This window comes from Cupressus sempervirens, chromosome 7, assembly GCF_028749045.1.
Source record: "Cupressus sempervirens isolate cs-2001-9-10 chromosome 7, ASM2874904v1, whole genome shotgun sequence".
In the NCBI taxonomy this organism is placed as follows: domain Eukaryota; kingdom Viridiplantae; phylum Streptophyta; class Pinopsida; order Cupressales; family Cupressaceae; genus Cupressus; species Cupressus sempervirens.
The window spans coordinates 325,240,967-325,259,065 of record NC_143124.1 but is presented as its reverse complement, the minus strand read 5'-3'; the positions used below and the strand labels follow the sequence as shown (position 1 = coordinate 325,259,065).

Below are 18,099 nucleotides of genomic sequence, written 5' to 3'. Positions count from 1 at the left end.
TCCAACCTACCTCTTTCTTGTCTTTTCCAGTCGCTTATGTTTACATAAAATATCTTCCTTATTTATGACTCTAAAACCATCTGTCTTGAGCTTGAATGGCTCATCCTATAGTCATTGTATCTTTTCTTGAATTCTATTTTGTACTCATTCTAAATCAAAACATCTCATGGACAAATATGATCTGGATTTGGGGTTTAGAATTTATAAATTGGGGGTTTTCTTTCATGAGAAATCATGGAAAATGAGAATTGTGGATTTGAATGTGGTTTTTTTATATTAACTTTATTTAAATTTTCATTAAGATCTTGTTGTTACAAAGAAAAGCAGCAATTGCCTAATTTGAATATATCTTTCTTGCAGACAATAAGAAGATTAAGGATTCAAAAATAGTCCTGATAATTGGAGGGGGGCCAACTAGAGTGGAACTAGTAGGAGAGATAGCAGTAGATTTTTCAGAGAAGAAAGTGGTCCTCATCCATGTTGGCTCTAGGCTTCTTGAATTTGAGGGGGAAAAGGCATCAAGAAAGGCTCTCTCATGGCTCAAGTCTAAGAGACTGGAAGTGTACCTCAACGAACGCATTGATTTGAACAGCATTTCTGAGACCACAACAAGCTTTACTACAAGCAGCAGGAAGATCATCAATGTAAATTCCCACTTTGTATGTATAGGCAAGAGAATGGGTACATCTTGGTTCAAGGATTCAACATTTGCGGGCGCTATAGACGAACATGGATTTTTCAAGGTGGATAGCTCTATGTGTGTGGAGGGGCAAACTAATTTTTTTGCTACAGGGGATATCATCAATGTCAAGGTAAGCATGATAAAATATGCTTGGTTCTAATTCTGTTGATAATGAGGTTTAAATCAAATTAATCTAATTGGTAGGAACAAATTTGAAAAAAATTAGTGCTCAATTTAGATTTGTCATACTGAAAATGGAATAAGTTTTGAATTTTTATTTTGGTTCAAAATGAGGATATGTTAGTCCCATTCAAGAGGTGGAATTGAAATTGTCAATTGGAATTGGAATTGAATCAAATTTTCATTTTCATTTTTCTTGCTCAACAAAATCTAATTCTGAATTTTCATATCCAACATCTAGCAAATTCTGGGTATAAGAAAAATGCAACATTTGCTAATGCCAACAACTAAATGGGTTCACTTTTGTTTTTATATCTATTTTTTTGACATTCCCATTGAATCAATTGATATATTATTGATATGTTTGAGAGAGGAAGGAGATACATAAATGTGATCCAAAATGTAGAATCTCCTCATGCAATCAAAATCTAGAAGCAAGTTAAAGATAACCTAATAGTTGTTGATGAGAGATGTTTGGTAATTAGTTTATATGTTGGGTCTCTAAAAGCATAGTCACTTTTTTTTTCTTTTTCTTTTTTGTGTATGGATATTAAGGGCTTTCAATATTTTATTGGTCTTCTGTATAGGTGTGAATGCATTTGGAGCTACCTTTCTACACATCTTGAATATGAAAATGGTATTCTTCTAAGAACTCAAAAATGGTAGGGGATAGACTACAATCATGTTTAGCTTCTACATTATAGTACTTTTTGATGGGTTATATCTACCAAATTTTACGAACATTGGATTCCCTATCAGCCAAATTCAATATTAATCAAGTTTTCTTGTAACATATAAATATAATTAGAATTGTCAATTTGAATACATTTGAAACATTTTCAAATTGATCCCAAATATGATGTCTAATGGAAATCAGATAAATAATTATTAATCTTATGTTCCTTGTTAAGAGGATCAGAGATATTCTTCCTCAACCAAGGCCAAGGGCATGGAATGAGCCTTTGAGCAGAACCCTTAGTCCATCCATCTCACGATTGGCATACTTGACGAGGGAAGACCATTATTGCTGCATCTTCTTAACAAATTTATATGGAGATTAATAGAATAATACTTGCATACTAGTTACTTTCTATTATATTCTTTATTGATGTTATTTTATACACTGATTCTTTTCTAATTCAAACATGATAGTTTAATTTCCACGAGGTTTTGCAAATCCTCAAGACCACAAAATAGATTAAGCATCAATAAGTAATTGTGAAAGATCATCACCCAAACCCGATCCAATTTTTCCATTTTTTTTGGTTTGATGTATGTTTTGGACTCCTAGGAATGGTGATGTTTCTGAGTTCAGCAATTCTGATTTGACTTTGGCTGAGTTCACTTTGATGCTTGTTTATGATAACACATTACAATTGATTAAAGGGAATCACTATGCAATGAATCAAAACATGTACAACTAAATGATATGGCAAAATATGAGTTTATTGTTTACTGCTAAGATTGAAAAGAGAGATTACAGACCTATTATCAGTCACAAATTAAACTGTAACAATTCAATCCATAGGTTTTAATGCCATATAATCAACATGTATCACATCTAGATGTTAGCTAGCTATTGTAGGCTTCTGTAGACCACGTTGGGACTAGTAAATATAGCATTTAATTGCATTATAGGTCCAACCTAGGAAGAATAAACCAAAAATGGCACTAAATAAAACATAAGGCATTGCGCACTCAAAGGCAGATCCACACGTATCCTAGGAGTTGGCTCCTAACTTTGCAACATGTCATGTTAACATAAGAAACTATGCCAAATGAAATAGCATGCCTCACTAGAAGGAAACATGCCAAAACAAAGACCACAAAGAACAGTTCACAACTCGAGAAGTACAAACGATTGAAGCTTGTGCTCTTAGGAGGAGGATCAAGGATAGGTCCTCTTCAACATGTTAACTACACATAACATGGCATCAAAAGCAGCAATGATTACTTCATGAACAATATAATGGTACAGAAAACAAGATATATTTTTGGTTTATGCAAGATTGCTCAAAGACCCGAGATGCTCTTGCATCAACTGTCCATGATAATTTACAGATAAACTGTCTACAACCAGTCTCTAAGAATTTCATTGTAACTCCTACAAATGAGAACATCAATACTTGTGATGACATATATATCATCTCAGCACATCCAATAACCTAATCGTAGTTGTACATGACCTTATCTTCAAAACTGTGTCTTCATCGAAACAATCAAATACAAAAATCAACTTAGGAACACTGTTGTATAACACATATGTTGACATCAATAACAAAATATTAATGCCAATTCATAATCTGAAGTAACCAGCAACAATTCCATCAGGAGTCCAACATTTGATACATCTTCTGCTTCCCCTCTTTGTTTACCTAAATTTACTTTTGTCCTTTCAAGCATCATCATAAATTTATATGGCAACAATTATTTCTTTTCTTTTATCTAAATTTCAAATTAAAGCAAGTTCAGTTCTCCTAGCTTCAGTGAAGTAGGTGCCTATGGGTGAAGTCCTTGATTCCGTGGAGTATCAATGCTTTTACAAGGGGAGGAATTCTGAAGGTTTAAAGGCATTGAAATTTGTAATATTAAAATTCTCCCTAGGTTCATTGGTCATTACTTGTTTCCTAACATACATAATGTTTAGAGGGGGGTTCATAATTCTACTCCCTTATCATTACATATGTTCCTATAAATAAATACCTCCTCAGTTACCTATTTGTAATTTTTTTGAGGCTTGTAAGAAATCATCATTTTTAGTCATCTCATTCCTTGTCAAATGGAATATTTTCTCATGAATTTAGGTCAATGCATTCCATGTTAAATTCTCTCAATTCATTTCCCACTTTATATATTCTTGATTCAACTAAGGTTGGATTTTAACTACTTGCTGAAATTGTTAGTTTGTTTCCTTTGCAAGTTGAATTACTGATCTATTTTGTAACTAAAACAATTGTTAGTCAGTCAGGTGTACCATATATACATACATTACCATTTTCTTTTGAACATCCATTTGGCAGCTTTGCATCTTTGTATGAGGCTATTGAAATGATATGGGCACAACAATCATAGCCACTAAAGTTTATACTAGTGGTGTACACAAGTCATATTCATACATTGTGAGGGAGGAAAGGTTACACTGGAAGCGTATTCATAAATGTATCCTTTATGCTAAAATAGAGAAGATGAATTTTAAATATATAATGCCAACATTTCCTTTCAAATACTTCTTTAATTGTTATGAACAGATATATACATATGACAATTTCTAGTGCATTCATTATATTTGTCTACAACTACCTGTTACCAAGGTATATTGACAACTGCTTTCCTTAGCAGAGGAACTAATTGGCCTTGAAACTAAAAAGAATGTTAATGAATTCATGCTGATTCACAATACGTATTAAACAAATCTCTCTCTTTCTTAATAATCCCTTGTATGAATGAAGTAGATCTTTGCATAGGATATATGCAAGAAAAATCAAAAAGGACATCATAAGCAATTTATCAATGAGAATTTGGAGAGGAACTCTACATAAGATAATAATCATATTTTTTGGAAGCATCTAGTTTTCATGGAGTTTTGAGTGGAGAAAAAAAGTACGAGCTTGATTAAAGATAACTTTTATAGATAGGATAGTTATTTTATATTATGCATCCATAACCTTGTAGTTTCTTGTATTCTTTTTGAGATCATCTTATATGATTTCCATGTGATATTTAAGGATCTGTGTATTGCATAAAGGCCACCTTTATATAATCTCTACATGCTAACGTTTTTTCTTGTTTAGGATCAGCTAATGTCAAGTTTCTGGGTTTTATTGCAAATGCAGAGCAAGACAACTATACACTAATGTAAATGTGTCATATTTATGGTTTTAGGGTGTGATTTGGACACCATCAAAGGTTATTGCTCATTTGGGTAAAGAAATAAATAACCCGAATTCATATTGTTATTGGGCATACAAGGTATCAGAGATCTTCCTTTTGCAATTACATAATTTGATCACTAGTAACATCATTAATATTTATTGTACATTGGATGGTATAACCTTTGCCATAAGCTAGACCATTGGCCAAATTGCTACTTACATGTGTCTTAGAATTAAGAGCCAAGTCTAGGGTTTTTTTTGAATCTCTACATTCCAATATCCTACTTCTGATAATCAAAGTGGTTATAGATATTACAGTTGATTTTCTGAAATGTGTAAATAGTTGATCTTCCACTATTGTAGATATATCTTGCTGTACGTTATAGAAGAATATCTGCTTAGTTTTTTATGGTGTTGTTGTTGATATTTAAAATGGCTCTAGTTTGCTAGAATACTTGCAAAGCACAAACTCTCAACCTACAGGGACCTTAACAAAGTATAAACAAACCTCTGATAGACAATCAAATACTTATATTATATTGAAGTGTCCACTTTATTTTTTTTGTCACTATTTAATCTTGGAAATCTAATCAAATGTTGAAGTAGATATCTAGGTTCAAATGTAAAGCCTCTTTATTTTCTCTAATGGTTTCAACCTCTTCCTATATTCACGTAAAAATTGCTCCTTCTAGGCTTATTTAGTTGGGTTAAGCTTGGCATCTATTCAAAATTGTTGCATCTTCTCTGAAAAAATTTGGTAGCCATATCTTTTTATTTCTATAGCTCATATTTGAAGGTTGTCTAGGAGTACCACATACAAACTACTAGTCACAAAATTCCATAAACAAATCAAAAGTTAATACCAACAAGTAAATCACACCAATACATGTCCAAAGCTGATCCATTGTGTATTTCTAACAATAAGCATTTCCACAACTATAAGATGTCCAAATTCTGATCCTGTATGCCCAAGTTATGACCTATTAAAGTCTGAAAAGAAAATTTGACTTCCAGCTAGCATTTGTTTGTCAAAGTAGAAAATCTAGAAGGTTCAGAGGGTAGCAACTAAGTGTTTGTCTACTGTGATAACATCTCGTCCAAAAATGCTGTTAAAGTTGTATGAGGAGGCATGTTCTTTGAACCTTTCTCAATTGTTGCTAGGAGATATTTATCATTTTCATAAAAGTTGACTCTATTTGTCCTATACATTTGCCATTTTTTTTGACCTTTGTGTGCCCAATAATTTTGGCTTAATGTCTCTTTAGAGTTTATGGTTTACCTCTAAAGAGTGACAAGAATGGCCCTTTGTCTTTGTTAGAGTCAAGAGGATACATAAATTCCATACTCTTGGCATAACACTAACCTGCTAATGTTATGCACAAATAGGAATAACCCACAGTGAATTATGCTCAAGGTTTTGGAATTGTGAAGTGTAGCCCAATTCTTTATGTGCCAATGGCAATACTGAGAATGCTAAGAGATGGCATGGTTACTCTCGTTGATGTTATTTCTTTGTTGATAAATATATCTATTACATTTTCCTTGGTTTGTTAAATGGGAAGTAATCTAAGGGGAGAACACTTCGTTATTTTTCCAAGTGTTTTTATAAATATAAAATGATAGCATTATTTAGACTTGCACAATACACCAAATTTTTCTTTGCTTCAAGCGACTTAGAGGGGTGACTTGGTGAGCTAACTCGGTGAGCTAACATGGTGAGTGAACTTGGTGAGCAAACTTAAAGAGTCAACTTGGTGAGGCGACTTGGTGAGCATACTTGAATAGTTGACTCACTGAGTCAACTTTGGGAATAGACCTAGCAAGCCAACATTGTCAGCGGCCTTAAAGAGGCAACTTGGTGGGGCAGATTGGTGATCCTACATAGAGAGCCCCACTTGGTGAGACGAGATGGTGAGTCGACTTGGTGAGATGACTTGGAGAGCTAACTTGGTGAGTAGACTTAAGGAGTCAACTCATTGAGGTGACTCAGTGAGGTGAATTGATGAGCAAACTTAGAGTCAACTTGGCGAGCATACTTGAACAATTGACTTGTTGACATGACTTGGTGGGGAGACTTGGTGAGCCCACCTGGCGAGCATACTTGAATAGTTGACTTGGTGAGCTGAACAAGTGAGCTGACATGGTGAGTGGGCTTAGAGAAGCAACTTAGTTGGGCAACTTGGCAAGCACACATAATGAGCCAAATTGCCGAGGCAAGGTGGTAAAACCACTGGGTGAGCTGACTTGGTGAGCTAACTTAAAGAGTCAACTTGTTGATGTGACTATGTGGGGGTGACTTGGTGAGCTAACTTAGGGGGCAAACTTGGTGAGCGAACATAAAGAGTTGACTTGGTGAGTGTACTTGAATTGTCAGCTTGGCGAGCTGACTAGGGGAGTCGGCTTGGCGAGCTAACATTCTGAGTCAACTTAAAGTGGCAAGTTGGTGGGGCAAGTGGGGGTGACCTGGTGAGCTGACCTAGAGAGTTGGCCTAGGGGGTGGACTTGGTGAGCAAACTTAGAGAGTTGACTCGATGAGCGTACTTTAATTGTCAACTTGGCGAGCTGACTTGGGGAGTTGGCTTGACGATCTAACATGGTGAGTGGGCTTAAAGTGGCAACTTGGTGGGGCAAGTTGGCAAGCCGACTTAGCAAGGCCACTTAGAGATGTGACATGGTGAGCTGACTTGGTGATCAAGCTCGATGAGTGGACTTAAAGATTGACCTTGATGAGGCACTTTGGTGGGGTGACTTGATGACTAAACTCAAAGAGTCAACTTGGTGAGCATACTTGAACAGTCGACTTGGTGGGGCAAGTTGGCGAGCCAACTAAGCGAGTCCACTTGGTGAGGCAAGATGGTGAGTCAACTTGGTGCGGTGACTTGGCGAGCTGACTTGGTGAGAAAACTTAAAGACTGACCTTGATGAGGCACTTTGGTGGGGTGACTTGATGAACGAACTTAAAGAGTCAACTTTGTGAGCATACTCGGATAGTCGACTTGGTGACATGACTTGGTGAGCTGACTGAAAGAGTCAACTCATTGAGGTGACTAGGTGGGAGTGACTTGGCAAGCTGACCTAGAGAGTTGACCTAGGGGATGGGCTTGGTGAGCAAACTTAAAGAGTCGACTTGGTGAGCACACTTGAATTGTTGGCTTGGCAAGTGGACTTGGGGACTTGGTGGGACATGTGGGTGAGCCGACTTGGTGAGGCAACTTGGCGAGCTGACATGTCAAAGCTGCAAAATCAGATTTCATTATCAGAAAGTTTGTCATTTTGATGCATGCATTAGTTTGTAGTTAATAAATTCTTTCTTAAATTTATTCTTTTTTAAACCCCATTCTAACTATTTAAAGAAGAGAACTGTGTGTATTTTGACCAACCATCCATCATATGGAACTCATAAAAAGTCTTATAATTTGCAACTGACATGTCTTTACTTCTACCACTACCATTAATAATCAGTACAAGCCAAATTATCATTCTCTAATGCTGCCTATTGGTTAGACCATTGCAATATAGTGCAACAATGATATAAAGAAAATTTTGAGGAAAAGATTTCAGTTCAATACCAAAATTGTTTGCTCATATCCATATGTTCCTAACAGTCCCAGAATGGTTGCCTTGAAGTCCCCAATTCTTGGCTTCCATTATCTGATAGAAGCTTGCTCATTATAACTGGAAGTAGATTCAACTCCAAAGATGAGTCTATTTTTTTCTAATTTTGGCATGTAGCTTTAGGAGAACAACAACTGAGTGGTCAACAAAAAATCTCTCCCCTTTCTCAGGAAGGGTTTCTCCATCAAACATGAACCATGATATGGGTGATGCACAACAGCCTCTTGGATTCACATTCCATCCCACTGATGAAGAGCTCATAACACACTATCTCATTAGAAATGTTTTACACGGAAATTTCATAGGAAGGGCCATTGCTGAAGTGGACCTCAATAACTGTGAGCCTCAAAAAAAATTGACCAAGCATTGGTTGAAATTTTGACCAATGCCCAGCAATTTGCTACCAAGCATTGGTCAAAATTTTGACCAATGCCCAGCATTTTTCTACCAAGCATTGGTCAAAATTTTGACCAATGCCCAGCAGTTTTCTACCAAGCATTCGTCAAAATTTTGACCAATGCCCTGTAGTTTTCTGCCAAGCATTGGTCAAAATTTTGACCAATGCCCTGCAGTTTTCTACCAAGCATTGGTTGAAATTTTGACCAATTCTTAGCAAAAAATGTGTTAGCAATTTCAAAAGTTTTTGACCAATGTATTGGTCAAAATTTTGACCACAAAATTTTTGACCAATGTGATGGTTGAATTTGGTCAAAGTTTGGTCAAAAATTGGGTCAAAATTTTGACCAATAACGGTCAAAAAATGAGCCCAAATGTACTAGTGGGTAGTGAATTCATTTCCAATCAATTCATTAAATTCTACAATGAAAAAGGAATTAAGAGACAAGTATCAGCCCCTAGTACACCTCAGCAGGATGGTATAGCTGAAAGAATGAACTGATCCATCATGGATTGTGCAAGAACATTGATGATAGAAAAGAATGTTGCAATAAAATACTAGAAGGAAGCAATTAGTACTACAATGGATACCTTGAACAGAGTACAGTTGAAGAAAGACTCAAATCAAACTCCTTATGAACTATGGTATTGCTACAAACCTAATGTAAGTTACTTGAAAATATTTGGCAGCAAATGTTATAGCTTGAAAGAATCTAGGAAAGATAAATTTGATGTCAAAGGTGATGAAGGCATATTCATAGGATACTCCTATAGAAGTAAAGCATACAATGTTTGAATTTTGTCTACTTAATAAATCATAGAAAGTGCACATGTGAGAATTGATGAGTTTGCAAAAAAGAGTGAAGAAGAAAGCAAGAAAGAGCTTGAGGATTACATAAGATTTGTTTACTATGAACCTGATACTTTTCCAAATCTATCTAGAAATCAGGGGGCCTCACCTCCCAAGTCCCCAAAATCTCCAAAAGCTACAGAGTTGCAATCGGTACAACCTGAGTCACAATCTGAAGGACCTGAGTCATAGTCAGAAGCTACCAAGTTGTTACTAGAGCAAACCAAGTTTGATGGACCTGAGTCACAGACAGTGGGAGCCAAGCTTAATATAGAAGATCATGAAGGAATCAGTGAAACAAACTCCAAATCCAAAGTACCTATATTAGCAATATATGTCAAAAAGCATCACGCACCTGATTAGATCATTGGAGACAAGTCAGATTGAACAATGACAAGAAATAAATTGAAAGGTCCATGTTTACTTGTTGAATTTAAACCTAGAAATGTTAAAGCTACTTTGCATAATGAAAGTTGGATTGAAGCAATCGATGAGAAAATAGAATAGATAGAGAAGAGAAAAACTTGGAATATTATTCCTAGAGCCAAGGATAAAAATGTAATTGGCACAAAGTGGGTATTTAGTGTAATACCCCAAAATTGGCTCATTGCCATGATACCAATTCTGGTCTATTTTGATCATTTCTAAAGTCCTATTTCGTTAGACACATTCTTGATCTAACTCGCTACTTGACTTAATTGTCAGATGCAGAAGACCCTAATCTGCATTCATCACATTTCTTATTTAATTCCTATAGTACGTACTCATATTAGTCACATTAAACCTACTTGATTTAATTATAATGTAATTTAAAAGTATTTATACTTTATTAAATTAAATTATCTCCTAAGGCTAATGTACTGTGGAATTAAATTTATTTAATTTAATAAATACGCCTATCTTGATTAATTAAATGTAATTATTTAATTAAATGGGAAAGGTATTTCTAATTAATTAAAGAAAATTATTTAATTAAATGGAAGACTATTCTTTAATTAATTAAACAGTTATTTAATTAAATAGGAGTAATTCCTAATTAATTAAATATAGTTATTTAATTAAAGAATAAAGTGTCTCTAATTAATTAAATGAAATTATTTAATAAAATAGGAAATATATTTATGAGAGCATATCTCATTTTATTAAATTAAATATCTCTCCAAAATCCTTCTTCAATTCAAAAAGGGAAATTCCCAGTTCACTGTTGATCAAAAAGGAATTAAATCAGTTAACTCCTTATTCTACTCAAATTAAGTCAAATTAAATCAGTTAACTCCCTTTAATTTGGGAATTTTCCTTTATGACTGAACTTCATCTTTAATCCTGACCGTTGATTGAAATTGATCTCAACCGTTGATGGATTCTAGGAAAGTCTATTTAAGAGACCCTCATCTCTTCATTTTGAGAGAGATGAATTTGGAATTTGCATCAAATTGCTGTTGGAATTCATACTCACATTTGCTCACATTTGTTCATATTTTACATACATTTGCATCCTTAACTTAATTTCATTTAGCATAATATGCATATGATTAATCTAATTTCCTTTACTTGTTCTTAGATTAGAATGCATTTCTCATTCTAGATTAATCTGCATAATCATATAGATTAATTTCATTTCTTAAATCTTTCATTCTTAGAGGGTCTAGTTGCTTAACACCTCAAATCTAAGGATATCTAACAAGCAAAATCCCTTTAGATAGAAGGCAACAGGTCGCCTTGTCGGCTTATTTTCGGATGAACAATCCAATGTTCATTCTAGGATGAATCCGCAAATAAAGACTGTGTTGAAGTGTGTGTGTTAACAGAGGCCACATATTCACACATACATCTCTGGCGCCCACCGTGGGGCTAAGAAATCAATTTTCTGGCCTCATTCTTTTTGTTTTGCATTTTAGTTTTTTATTTATATCTTATTTTGCAGGTTTGTCTTGTTGCAGGTTTGAAGACACTTCGAGAAGGCGTCCAACAATGATGAGAAAATGAGCATTTGAGAAACCTCTTCCTCTTCTCCTCTTAATCTTCTTCTATTTCTCTTCTTCTTCTTCTTTTTCTTCCTTCTCATGTTCTAAAGTTTTTTTTTAAAAAAATTTTTAAAAAAAAATTTGATCAAAATTCTTTTTTTTTATTCTTTTTATGATTTTTCATAAAAATCATAAAAAGTAGACCAACTTGATGAATTTTGGTCTGAAATTTTTACTGAAGGTTCTAGACAATAGGGAAAAATCACATGCAAAATTTCAGATTTTTTTGATTAAAGCTTTATTTTATATATTTTTTAATGATTTTGTCATATGTGAATTATTTGATCTAGTAAAATAACACATTTTGATCTAAAAAAAAAATTCACAATGTCTGACATGTATAGTAAAAATTTCAGAATTTTTGGATCAAAATTGGATTTTTAGTAATTCGTTAATGGTTTTTTCATTGAAAAATTAATTTACATAGAAAATCATCGAATTAGAATTTAAAATTTTTATTGAAAGTTTAAAATGATGTCCAGATATCATAATAAAAAATTCAAATTTTTAAGATTAACATATATTTTTATTAATTCTTTTATGATTTTCCATAAAAAAAAATAATCTATCAGATAAATCTCAACATTTTGATCTGAAATTCGGAAAAGGCAGATTCGGTGGCAGAGAAGGAAAGTGAGTTGGAAGATGACAAGGAGAAAGATAATGACAAGAAGGAGGTGACCCCCTTCGTAACCTAGGATAACCCCAAGAAAAGAAAATTGGACCAGACTCCTACCCATGATCATCTCAGTGACCTCGCCGATTTGCCCCCCATCCCTACTGCGCCCACCTCCCCCTTAGAGGTCCCCGTTTTGCACCTAGAAGAGATGATAGAAATCATGGTTGAAAAGGGCAGGGAGGCCAACAGGGAAAATAAGAGAAGAGCCTGGAGCAATCTCAATGTGGATAGGGCCAATATGGGCATTGTCAGAGAACCTGCTAAAATCCAGGTGTTGGGGGATCTCGACAGTAGCACCCATTATGACAAGCTCCTTGACTCGACTCTTCTGGTTCTCTCTGACAATGTTCGTGAAATGGGTTTCAACTTTCTCAACAATGCAAAGAATAGCCTGATTGACAATTTTTGCTCCATTAAGTGGCTTTTTCAGGAAATTGAGACTCTGAAAGACAGGTCCAACCAGACCAACAACAGGGGTGATGTCAAGGATCATGAGGCCAGAGGTAGTAAAGACCAGGAGGGCAGCCAAGAAAAAGATAGAAGCCAGGACCCCAGAGACAATCAGGAGGACAGAATCACCCGACTCGAGCAGAAGATCCAAAGGCTGGATTCCGTCCACCAGATTGTGACTAAACAGATTGTGGATACCCTCCATGCCTTGAACGAAAACATTATTAATCTGGGGGACTATCTAACCAATGCCAATCTTCTGGGGAACGTGGAGCAGAGTACAGAGCACGAAACTAGCCAGGAAGATCCTCAGAAAGAGACTGGAAACTAGGAAAGTCAGGGGGACCAGAAGCATTTCCCCCCCCGGATCCAGGAGGAAGAGGCCAACCAGAAGGAAAGTGACGCTGCAGAAACCCTGCAGGTAATGGAAAAGAAGGGACACTAGTCTGCCTGCTAGGCTCTGTTCCTAGCCTTTATTTCTCAAGCTTCGGGCCTTTTTGTTTCTGGCCTTTTGAGGCAGCTTTTTTTGTCTTTTCAGTTTTAAGTTGTCTTCTGTTGTAAAACTTTTGGTTTCAGGATCCTTGTAAAACCTGTTTTCCTAATCAAAAACATTTTGATCTAAAAATTTTATTACCAATTTGGGACACTTTTTGTAGACTACAGTAAAAATTTTAGATTTTTTGGATCATAATTCTATTTTTAATAAAAAAATTATGTGTTTTCATAAAAAAAATTATTAACTCATGATGCAAATCTTGGAATTTTAACCAATAATTTTTATTACAGGTTTTTTTGGAAAACAACAAGGAAGAAAGAAAGGCCATCCAAATATGACAAAAGAAAGCAAAAAAATAAAAATAAAAATGCATCTCTCTTTTGCTAGCTTTGAAAACAGCACAAGAATTGTTAAAAATTAGGTAAAATCTACTAAGCACGTTGCGAGGATCACCAGGTAACCTTCTTCAGCTGCTAACAATTCATTTGGATCTAAAACAAACATCTCTCATGTCAAGCTTGTGTGTGTTTCCTTCCATGTTTTCATTTTACAACACATGCATAATTTGATACTAGGGTGTGATCTTTGTTAGTATTCATTTAGCAGGCTTAGGTACTAGTGATAGATTTAGATAGCTATTTTGGGTTATTGGACTCACTAAATCCACTGGCCCCTCATTTCATCGTGTGGTTGCAAGATCAGCACCACATTAAAGGGGAGGGGTCTCCAAGAAAGAAGTGTTAAATGCTCCACTAGGCAACCCTTTTGTGCTTTCTAGAAGTCACTAGTTTCTAAGTTGTGGACTCGTTTTGGCTTGTGTGATGGGTTAAATGTTCCACATCTTTGGACTCACCTTGCATTAGTTAAAGTGTTAAGTGTACCACCTTGTGCTCTTTGACTACTTTTGGATAGATTTTCTTTCGGGAATTAACATCTATACACACATAGTAATTAGGCCCCATGAACACTATTTGTGGATCTTGAGAGAGTGGGTTCCTAGTGAAACTCCTTTCTATGACAGATTCCTTGTAGGTGGGGAGGATACTTTGAGCATCTCCCAGATAGATGAATCTTCAACTTGTTGATTGAGGGATCCTTTCTCCAGAGTAGTTGATAGATCACTGGGAGTTGATATCATAGATCTTTAAGAGATACTCTTAGTTTAGTGTGTCGGATTAATCTATCTACTTTGATTGGGCTAAAAGTGAAAAGGTGTCAAAACCTTAAATCTAGAAGTTAAGTCCCCTTGTGGTAAACTATTGTGATTTGGTCACCTTTAGAGAGGGTTAACCATAGCAGACAATCCCTCTATAGGGAAAACTGCGTTGACGAAACCTCGAGCGATAATAGCCATTTTTGACATGGTAGTGACAACTGCTATATAAATGTCCTTGTGGAAGAAATCTCCACGGTTGTGGTTCATTGTGGGTTGTCAAATCTCCCCAGCAGCTCTTGAAGATTAAGTTCTCGGACTATGTTGAAACCTCAGTGCGCCGAGATTGGAGGTCACCCCTATGAGTCATAAAAGTTACAGAGTCAAAATATTATTAAAAACCTTAGAGAGGCCAACTTTTATTTTCTAGGGATGTATGCATGATTGCAAAACTTTTTGAAAACATACACAATTAGCTCTCTTAGGAATCAGCGCGTACTAAGTCACTTGATTGTTCATACACAAGGTTTCTTTTGCCCTTGCTCATTGTTTTTAGACATGCTTGAAATCACCTACTTGCTGTTCTACATGCCTTTTTATCTACCTAGTTACTGAAATGATCAAAATTTGTCAAAACATTCTGCCTGTTAAACTGAAACTATCAAAACAATTCAAATTTTCACTACAGTCGCACGATGATTAACTTTAGGGACTTGATGTTCTATTTTCTCACCAAATCTGAGATCCTATCTTGCGCGACCATTGTAGATTCTCACATGAAACTCTGCTAAAACATTGCCAAAAACTTGCTAAAATTGGTCATTCCCTGTACTTCTTCATGCAGCCTGTAAAGATTTTTTGCGCAAAATCTTGTGTCAGCATTATCACATTTGGTCTATTTTAGCTGTTTGCATCTTGAACGGTGTCTTTTTCTACATCCATTTATTGTTCTCTATTTTTAAATAGTCTCAAACAGTGGCATCCCGCTTAGCTAATGACTTGTGATCCATACTTTAACTAGTCTTGTCTCTCAGTTATCTTGCTCTTGTCCTTTAGTGCTTGTTGTACTCTGTTTCATGATAGTCATAATCTTTGGTTGTTCTAGTCTTCAAATTAGACTATTCATACCTTAGTATACTGCATTTTTATCTTGCTTTTCTAAGACTACGTTCTAGTGTGGTCCTTGTCTAAGCTTTTACTTTTTGTCATTGTCTATGACTGTGGCAACTTGACTTATGTTCTAAAACTTGGCTGTCACTACATGAAACATAGTACATCAAAATGGCTAACAACAAATGTGCTAAATCCAATATTCCTAGTGAGGAAGAAGAGCTACTTATTGCAAACATGAAGCAACAAATCTAATCAATGAGCACTCAACTTCAAAGACTGAAGGAGGAAGATGAAACATCATCGAACAAATTCTCCTTGAGAGATAACTTCCCTTCCTGCTATGACAACCAAAAATCACATTCTTTTGATCTTAAATCCAAGACATCTGAGAACACCTCACATACGCCTAAGAAATCTAGGAATATATTTGAAAACAAACCTTGGGAACCTAAACCAAAGTGTGATTTCACCCCTTTGGGAAGATCTTATGAATCAACTTTGGAAGAACTTCTTGAATAAAAACTCATTACTTTACCTAAGCTCACTTTGGCGGGAGTTTCCTTTATGAGTAACTATTGTGTCTATCATAGACATAATTTACATAAAACTTCCCATTGTAAGGAGCTGAAAAACAAGATCCAAGATCTCTTTGACAATGGTATAATTCAAAAATCTAAGCTCTCAACTACTAAATATTCTACTCTCAAGAAGGATCAACCTCATGAAACCATGTCTAGTAATGGTTCAAACACAACTCCTACTTCCTCCAACATACATCCACCTTCTAAATTGTCCAATCTTTCCAACACATATTCACCAAAAGAACTCACTACTCCCCCAGTTGACTATGTGTACCCTCAAGGACTACCTTTAAAGGAAACTCAAGCTAATCTTGACTTAGCTGCAAACCTCTCCCATACTACACAAAGCAAAGATCCAAAACCTCCATGTGTTGCTCCTTCTATTATCCCCAATCCAACTATTCCTCCATTGTCCCTTCAAGAGCCTGTTATGGAGACTCTAAAAATATATTTGAATATAGATTCAAATGCTCCCTCATCTTTGGATTTGGTTTCATGTCAAGAGGACCACTTAAATGATGAAGAAACAAGTGTTGATCAAGACCAAGATTCCTTCATCCCCTTTCAAGTCTTCCAAGATCTCATGCCTCCATCTCAAGAGCCACATAGTCCTCCATCTCCCATGTCATGCACCTCTACTGAGCAAGATCAAGATATTCCTTCCACCATCCTTAAGGAGATTACAAAAGACCAAGAGAAGGATACTTTTCCTATGTTACCCAAAATTCCTTTTGAAGAGAAAAGTGTTCCCTCGCTCTCTTATTCTACCTCACTACATTCACTTCCAAACTATGCTCAAGCTTTAAATACTCATGTCAAAGGTATTGCTCCTATAATAGTTACTCATAAATCTATTGATGACTTTGGTCATATTGCTCACTCTAAAGATGCTGATATCCATACTCATGGTTCATTCACATCTTCTAAATCTATCCTTGGTCCCTACCCATCTAAGCTAAAACCTTCAAGTCTTCCATCCATATTGGGACCTTATGTTCCTTTATCTCCTATTGCCACTACTAGCTCATTACACATTCCTCCTACCCTACCCCAAGATCAAAAAAGATACACATACTTGAACTCTTCACATCCACCTTTCCATCTAAACCAGTCATATTGGCCTCATTCATCCATAAATCCCAAGTCCTTTGGAAGAAATTTGGATGATCAACTCAAACACAAGTGCATGAATCTATCCTCAAAAGTTCACTATGTCTCCCTTAATCAACATGTGAATTTCAAGAAGGAAAATATGCAAAAGAGACTGCAAAGGTCCACTATTCAAAGAGAGCTCAACCAAAGAAAGTATGGGTTCTTAAATCTGTTATTGAAGAAATGTGTTCCAAAGCATCTAATGAAAAATCAAAAGCTATATGGATTCCCAAGTCTCTTTTGAAGGACTTGAATATTGAAAACAAATCAAAGTTGACATTCAAGCTTCCAAAGGCTTTCACTCTAGCTTCTTCCCAACATCTTCCTAAAAAGGTTTCAAAGCCTTCTACTCCACCTTCCTCCAAAATTATTCCACCACCTCATACATCTAAACCTCATACTATTTCATCCATATTTCCTCCATTATTCCATCACCCTTCAAGGTGTGTGTCAATGTTGATCTTGCCCACTTTTTCTTCTACCCTTGCACATCCCTTTCAATACCCTATCCACTCCACCTTCTATCCTCCACCTTTTATCCTTCGATCCCATTTATCTCATCCATAGCCTAAAACTTTATCCTCCATTTATCTTTTCTACTATCTCCCTTCCATTACCCTATCAGCATCTTTGAACATACCTTTCTATGGTCTTGGCTTATCATAATTTATCCTTCCAATAGGAGCACTATTCAAATTGAAGAAGGCTTGAATTCTTTCCAAAAACTCTAAAAAAAAAAAGAAAAATTGAAAAAAAAAAGTGCCTTGGTGAAAACTTGGAAACAGGCACCTTGGTAGCAAAAGTAAAGATAAATAAATCTATCCTATGGTGAAAACCACTTCTTGTGGCACCTTGG

At 35.6% G+C, this 18,099-nt stretch overlaps 1 pseudogene; it reads left to right on the top strand.

The window, feature by feature from the left end:
* The first annotated feature begins 234 nt into the window (after positions 1 to 234).
* LOC149546724 (uncharacterized) overlaps positions 235 to 18,099 on the top strand; it is a 183,945-nt pseudogene continuing 166,080 nt past the window's right edge.